The following is an 8,144-nucleotide window of genomic DNA, read 5'->3' as shown; positions in this document are numbered from 1 at the left end:
TTAAGGGGGATGAAGGGGTCAGCTGCCCTTAAAAAGACCCTAAAAGTGTTGGATTTTACCCCAAAAGCTACACGAATCATATTCACTCAGTATAATGATAAAATGCAGTAGATATGAATCTACTAATAACTGACACTATTTCTCGGTGGTAAAAGGGGGTCAGCTGCCCTCCAAATTTAGTCTGATTTTGGCCCTTGGGGTAAAAATGTCTTACCCCAAGAGCTACACGTACCAAAATGCAGTAGCACAGAGTTAATCTGTCCAAATTGATAATGAGACTAAAACTGACAACATTATCAGGTGATAAGATGTGGTCAATGACCTCCAAATTTTGCCCATTTTGACCCCGTGAGGTAAAAAGACAACTATGAGTTACAGTTTTTATATTTATTATATAGTTACTTTAAGTAACAAAAGTAATGTTGGAGTAAAAACTGACTTATTTTTCTGGTGGTAAGATGGAGTCAGCTGACCCCCAAAATGTGTCCCATTTAGTTCCTAGGGGTAAAATAAAATAAATTGTTCGTACAACATTCAGATTTCTACCATAGGTAGAATAAGTAGCTTAACTAATATTGACATATTAACTGACATGATTAAAGGGTGGTAAGTTAGTGTCAGCTGACCCCCAAAATTTACATCTCTTTGTTCCTAAGGATAACAACAACAACAACAAAAACTGTTCCTACAACTTTCAGATTTCTACCATAGGTAGAATAAATAGTTAAACTGATGCTGACATTTAAACTCACTTGATTTAAGGGTGGTAAGTTAGGGTCTGCTGACCCCCAAATTTCCCCCTCTGGTTCGTAGGGGTAATGAAATAAATGATGTTCTTACAATTTTCTGTTAACAAATGCCTACCTAAGAACTTACTCTAAAATCAGATATTTGTCAGGGCTGACCGGCCTTAAATGGTACTCGGTTGTTTGATGTTCTCCTATCTACCAAACTCGTGTCTTGTGTTTCCGCTGATCCGAGACGGCAGGTTACAATGAGAGAAAAAAATAATCTGAAGCCAGGCTTCATTCACAGATTCATTGTCTCATTGCTAGTATAATAATTCATTGGGAGGTATTGTGGGGAGTGTGCTGAACACGGCTCCTCAGTCTCGCCCTCTCCAGCCATGTACAACGAACCAACTCTCGGATTTCCCGTATGTAAGTATTTTCATTGTTTGTATTATGTTATCTTTTTTTGATATATACTATCATTGTATGCGTATATAGGTATACTTGTTGTGATTATTTATAGGGTGTGTGTCATGGTATGTACATATGGTGGTGTATCGGTGATATAAATCATACGTTAAAGAGCAGTGATTCCAAACCTTGGTGGAACCCCTCCCATGAATTTTCATTTTCCAAGGCACCCTTGTTAATAGTGTTCTAATGCAAGATATGATCGTCTGTTTTTTTTAAAGTTGTTAAGCAATGTATACTGAGTTTGGAATTCAAGATTGCATCAAATGAGCTAATATGATAGACTTGGTGAAAAGTCATACTGTAATAGCACAGGATTATTTTACGATTTTTTGGAGAACCCTTGGTGATGGTCGCCGGAAGCCCCCAGGGTTCTACGAGCTCCTAGTTGGTGATCTAAGTTATAGAGTGTTGATTGTCTGTGGTTTTTATTATTAAACTGTTTTTTTTTGTGGCTGCACTGTGTGGCTACTTGGTGCTGTGACGGCCAGGATAACAGTACCTGGGTTTGCACCAAACGAGAGGGAAGGCTCGCTAGGGGTCGTGCAAGCAACGTCGTGGTTAACTGCATGGTGTGGTGTAGTCAACTGACATGTGTCAAACGCATAAGCCGGAGTAGTTATGCAAAGCGTAAGTGGTAGTTCCCATTTTGTTTTGCTTAATATATTATCATCTACTTACTTTGTTTTTGCTTGTTAGTTATTGTTTGACGGCAACATTATTTACACATACGTGGAGCACTTCAAATCAAGGTATATCCACAACTTTCTATGTACGTACTACCCTAACACCATTCGATGAACTTTTCAGAGAACATGTGTATGATTTCTTTGGAAATCTAAAAACACGGTTTATGACGATGGATGAGGGCGATGTAATATCAGGAGGTTAGTGGTTTCATTTTGCTAATTTAGAAGAATCAAATTCTGAGTATTTTTTATACTTTTTTTTATTACTGTTACTAGTTTGAAATGCCGATGTTAAAAGGTTCTTTATCATAACTTTTAGGTGATGATTTGTCTGGTGATCTCAGCACAGACAAGATTGCATCAAATAGTCAAGACCATCCAGCAATCCAGTCACTGTCGTCAGGTCAGGAAAGCAATGAATTATCAGACAATCAAAACACTAAATCTGCGCCTGGTAAGTCATTTAACTCGCTGCACACTTTTTCTTGCAAAATGCTTTATATTGTGATACACTATACATGTAAAACTATTGTTGTTGGGGTTCCCTGCATGAAACATGTTTTTTTGGTGTAAGGGATGCACGGGCGGGGTGAATAACGGGGTACAGTGAGTTTTTCAAACTTTAAAGCACTTTATTATTATGAAAACCAAGCACCAGTTATATTACAATATAATTAGAAATTGTGACAGTTGATAACAAATATAATTGAAAACAGAGTGACTGTGGCCTGATAAGGGTACTGTTGTGACTTTTCAGATGAAATGCTGTGTTCCTTACACATCAAGAGCAGTGATAAGTATCAAGATTTTGGTAGTCATTTGCTTCAAAGATGACAAGTTGGCAAAATGCAAGGAAATATTAATGCTACGAAAACAAAAAAAACTTGAAATATGCTGACATATCCCTGCCAACTGTAGTAGACAGTATCCATGGTTATCACCACGAGTGCTATAGGAAATTTACAGCATTACCAAAGGCTCACAGATCTGCAACCAAACCTTCGTGTCACATGAGCCAAGAAAATCCTTCATGTCACATGAGCCAAGAAGAACAATCACTAAGCTTGAACGAATCGGCAGCAACATCGAAAGAGGGCACATGTGATTTCCAGCCGATGTGCTTGTTTTGTGGATCGGCTAGAAAAAAAATTAAAAACGTGGAGCAAAAATTAGTTTCAGCTGAGACAGCCCAGTTTGCTGCAAACATTCAAGAATATGCTGAAATGAAAGGGGATGAAAAATTGTTAACACAGATAAGAGACCAGGATTTTGTTGCAAAAGGATTGAGGTACCACGCCAACTGTCGCTCACTGTACCAGAGTCAAGCAAGGGCAATGTCCAAAAATGGAAATCAACCAAGGACAGGGTACATAAGCAGAGAGAAAGAAGTTCATAGAGAGGCTTTTGACTCATTGATATCTTACATTGAACAGAATGTAATTGAGAAGCACGAGGTGCATTTGTTAACTGACCTGAACACCTATTATACAGCCACTGTTCATGAAATAGGTGGTGAGGACTTTCAACATGCAACCCCAACAGCACAAAAGCTGGATGAAAAATTAACCAAACATTTTGGTGAGAGGATCGTGGTTCAAAAGGGAAAGACAAAACGTGGAAGTATTGTCCATTCGTCTGAGATGTCAAAAGAAGAAGCACTTGCTTTCAAATTTGATAAACTCATGGATATTAAAATGAAAATCAGAGATGCAGCATTGGTACTTCGTGAAGCCATCATGAAAGCCCCACAAAAGCAAATACCTTCAAGTCCGACCATGCAAGATATAATTGGTGGGGAAGTTGATGTCCCGGAGTTAGTCCAAGACTTCTTCAAATACTTAGTTGGTGGTCCAGACTCAAGAATATGGAAACAACCAGGAAAACAGCGGCGAATCAGGGCTATTAGTCAGGATGCAGTATTTTCTGCAACATCTGGTAAGAAAAAACCAGGAAAGCATCTGATTACAGCTCTGGCTATGAAGAGCATGACTGGGTGTAGAAAAGTAATAGAAGTGCTGAACAGAATGGGTCATTGTGCCAGTTACCATACGGCTGAAGAAATAGAAACTGAACTAACATTTTCGGTCAAAAATAATGACAACGCAATGCCGTTTGGTATGCACTCAGGAAATGAATATGGAACTGGAGTAGCTTGGGACAACTTTGATCGATTTGTTGAAACTATGAGCGGCAAGGACACACTTCATGATACAGTTGCCATAGCGTACCAGCTCGTTGAAGCTAAAGCCTCAGCCCAAAAGCCAGAGTCGGATAGAATTCACCATGAGAATATTACTGAAACAAAAACAAAAGCATCCCTGCCAACAATTGGAGTCGGCCTAAGCAAGAAAAGGCGGCGTTCCTATGAAACTGAAAGCTCTGAAATTCAGCCTTATCATAAAAAACCACGCCTAGAAAACGCCGGGTTACTGGCTGCCGATGATATCAGACTTCTGACAAGTGAGGAAAATGTTGACTTAGGGTCATGGAAGAAAGATGTTCTCTGGATGTTGGATGTGTGGCAAAATCCAAATACACCAATGTGGGCAGGATGGAATGCAGAGAGAGTTTGTGACTGTAGAAAACAGATGAAAGTTTGGTATTTGCCACAAATAAACCAATCACTCACATCAAATGCTGTCGTTGTTGAAACAATGAAAAGGTCACAGAAATTAGCAGAGGAGTCCAACAAGTCTTGCATGGTTGTCACCTACGACCTAGCCATAGCAAAAATAGCTTTGCAAATACAAGCCCAGGAAAAGCCGGTATTTGTCAATCTCTTCATTTCACTTGGGTCATTCCATGTGGAGAAAGCATATTTTTGTGTCATTGGGAAGCTGATCGCTGAATCTGGTGCCCCGCACATATTGAATGAGTGCGGTGCACTAGCAGTGGGCTCTATAAACGGATTTATCAAAGGAAAGCATTACAACCGCTGCAAGAGAATACACGAACTGCTAGCGGTTTCTCTGGAAATACTCTTTTTTTTTTAATGGTTTCAAAAAAGCCAAAACAACCCTGACATAGTACCAGTGCTTCAGAATGAGCTAAAATGCATCAGTGATTCTCCAGATATCAACAAATACCAACATTCAAAGGAAGGAAACGACATATTGGAAAGATACAGAGACTTCTATGAAAAAACACTGGCCGGTGACAATGGAAAAACTGCACAGTTTTGGTGTAGCTACATCAGCCTGATGCACCTGTACCACAGATACAGCCGCAGTGTCAGAACCGGAGACTTGGAGGGGTACACAAACACATTGCTGCAAATGGCAAACTATTTCTTCGCCTTGAACCATCACAACTATGCCCGCTGGACAGTAAAGTATCACGATAATCTACTGAAGCTTAAAGAAACACATCCAGAAATCTATGAAGAATTCAAAGACGGACTGTTTTCTGTTAAGAGAACCAAGAAGCCATTCTCTGGAAGTCCAATTGATCTGACATTGGAGCAAACTATAAACAAGGATGCTGCCAGCCAGCGGATTTGAATTGCCGCAATGACAAACTCCATATCTGCAAGGCAAAGATGGGCCGAATCTCATTTCATTCGGACATCCATTCTGTCACATGTATTTCAAGAAGCTGGCATGCATAAAAAAGAAGATGTAACACATGGGCTGAAGAAGCATGCAATTAGGAAGGACAACAAAACAGTCAAGGACATAATCTATATGATAAAGGAAACAATGAATCCATTCACTGAAGACATAGACTCCAAACATCTGTACAATATTGGGACTGGAAAAACTGCTCCAGAGGAGGTAGAAAGCTTTCTCCTCAATGTCAGGGAAGCAGGTGAAGTCCAGAGAAAGAAGTTCATGAATGAGTGCCGCCATGAGCCTGGAAGGTTTCTAGCAAAGATTACTCGGCAAGAGGTGTCAACATTTGCAACTGCAGGAACAAAATCAAAGAAAACAGATGTAAAAAGAGTGGCAGCATGTATGGTCCGTGACTTGTTTGGTAGCATTCTGTATGCTTCAGTAGAGAAACGCATCGACTTAGCAGAAGTGCTAAAATATCCTCTGACACCTGTACCATTATCACTCTGTCATGTGGATGGTACAATGCTGAAAACACCAAAATCGGCTCTGATGCAATATCTTGAGAACAAGGTGAAATCAAACTCTCCGGAACACATCGATGTCACCATAATCGATGCATCATTTTACTTCCATCTATTGCCAGGTGCAGCTCTTCCCACGAAATTTGGTGGGATATCATCACCCATTTTACGGAAAATCATGGCATCGGAAGGCGATGAAATTCACTTCGTGTCTGATAAATGGCTAAGGCCATCAATCAAAGACTGTGAAAGAGCTGCAAGGGATGGATCTGTTGATTCATTCAAAATAACAGGTGGCAATCAGAAAAGACCAGCCAATTGGATGAGTGCTTTACGCAACGCAGGATTTAAAGAATCTCTGGTCAAGTACTTGGTTGCTAGTTGGTCAGATGATTGCAATGTGAAACACTTGGGAACCAAAACCTTGTATGCAAATGATGGCGACACCTACTACAAATATGTGGTGGAAGGGAATTCGGTCATGAAATCAGAAGAATCAAGATACAGCAATGACCACGAAGAAGCAGACGCAAGAATGTTCTTCCATGTGCACAAGATAACTGGACAGAAAAACATAGTGATAAGAACGAATGACACTGACTGCTTAGTTATTGGTCTTGGATCTCAGTCAAACTTCTGTAATCACAAGGTTTGGATAGATGCAGGACTAGTCTCAAACAATACACGAAGGTACATCGACATGACCAAGCTTGCAGCAAACCTAGGCGAGTCATTGTGTTCAGCGATGCCCGCATACCATGCATTCACTGGCTGCGGCTACACTGCAGCATTTTCCCGAAAAGGAAAAGTTCGGCCACTAAAGATCTTGGAGAAGAACGCCAATTTCCAGAACTCTTTCACAGCCTTAGGGAAGGAACAAACAATATCAGATGAAACTTTTTCATCAATTGAGAAGTTCACAGCTGAAATGTACGGTAAAAGGAAAAGTCAATTCATCAATGATATACGATTGGAATTATTCCTAGAACGGTACAAACCTTCTGGTAAATTGGATGAAGCGCGCATCAGCTGTTTGAAAAAAATGGACGGAAGCACCCTCCCACCGTGTCACAATGTCCTGAAGCAGAAAATAAAGAGTACACCTCATAGCTAACAGGTGGAATTCTGTTGACCTTGCTACTCAGAGTCCTATCTCGCCAACAGAGTCTGGATGGACTTTGGGATATAGTAGTTACCAGATTCTTTGGACAGAAGGTGACTTGTACCCCAAGACAATCGACGTGCTGCAGAATGACAAGGATGGCTCCGATGATGAAGATATTAATGACTGCACAGGTATGTACTTACTTTTAATGAATAATCGCAATATTAATATATTTCATTATTACTGCTGTGTTAATTATGGCAGATAATTGAAGGCCATTGATAAACCCATTTTTCAGGATTGAACGTATAAGAAACTATAAAACAATCCAGAATTACAAATAACTCGTTAAAGTTACTTCACATATTAGCAAAAGTAGCATCCTCGGTTGATTTCAGTTAAAATAAAATTTTCTTCCAGATGACTTGGCAATGGAAAGTGACACTGATGCAGATGATACTACTGACGATGAAACTGAAAACAGCGAGTGACTGTAAAGACCAATGAATACACGTTAACATATTGAGAAGCAATATACTCTTGAAAAAATATATGTAAAATGTCTTCCATACTCTATGCTATACTATATGCATCAGGTATTTCCAACGAATGCTAGTTTTTATGTCTGCCTTAGTTATGCTCCTTCTACCTATAGTAGAAATCTGAAACCTCTAGGAACAGGTTTTTGTTGTTGTTATCCTTAGGAACAAAGATATGCAAATTTGGGGGGTCAGCTCACCCTAACTCACCCCCCTTAAATCCTTAAATCAAGCCAGTTTAAATGTCAGCATCAGTTTAACTATTTATTCTACCTATGGTAGAAATCTGAAAGTTGTAGGAACAGGTTTTTTTGTTGTTGTTGTTATCCTTAGGAACAAAGAGATGTAAGTTTTTGGGGGTCAGCTGACATTAACTTACCACCCTTTAATCATGTCAGTTTATATGTCAATATTAGTTAAACTATTTTCTCTACCTATGGTAAAAATCTGAATGTTGTACGAACAGTTTTTTTTGTTGTTGTTGTTGTTGTTGTTGTTATCCTTAGGAACAAAGATGTAAATTTTGGGGGTCAG

The 8,144-nt window shown here is 39.5% G+C and overlaps 1 long non-coding RNA gene across 4 annotated transcripts; it reads left to right on the top strand.

The window, feature by feature from the left end:
• The first annotated feature begins 378 nt into the window (after window positions 1-378).
• LOC126993360 (uncharacterized) lies at window positions 379-3,336 on the top strand. 4 transcript variants are annotated; one of them, XR_007747704.1, is made up of 4 exons: window positions 379-1,160; window positions 2,013-2,089; window positions 2,211-2,345; window positions 2,649-3,336. It is a non-coding gene; the product is annotated as an uncharacterized LOC126993360 (long non-coding RNA). The 4 variants fall into 4 exon arrangements; XR_007747702.1 differs by lacking the exon at window positions 379-1,160 and adding an exon at window positions 1,738-1,832; XR_007747703.1 differs by lacking the exon at window positions 379-1,160 and adding an exon at window positions 1,738-1,839.
• The last annotated feature ends 4,808 nt before the right edge of the window (window positions 3,337-8,144 follow it).

The sequence above is a fragment of the Eriocheir sinensis genome, unplaced genomic scaffold (genome assembly GCF_024679095.1).
Source record: "Eriocheir sinensis breed Jianghai 21 unplaced genomic scaffold, ASM2467909v1 Scaffold605, whole genome shotgun sequence".
Classification (NCBI taxonomy): Eukaryota; Metazoa; Arthropoda; class Malacostraca; order Decapoda; family Varunidae; genus Eriocheir; species Eriocheir sinensis.
Note: the sequence above shows the minus strand (reverse complement) of the source record. Positions and strands in the feature narration are given on the sequence as shown.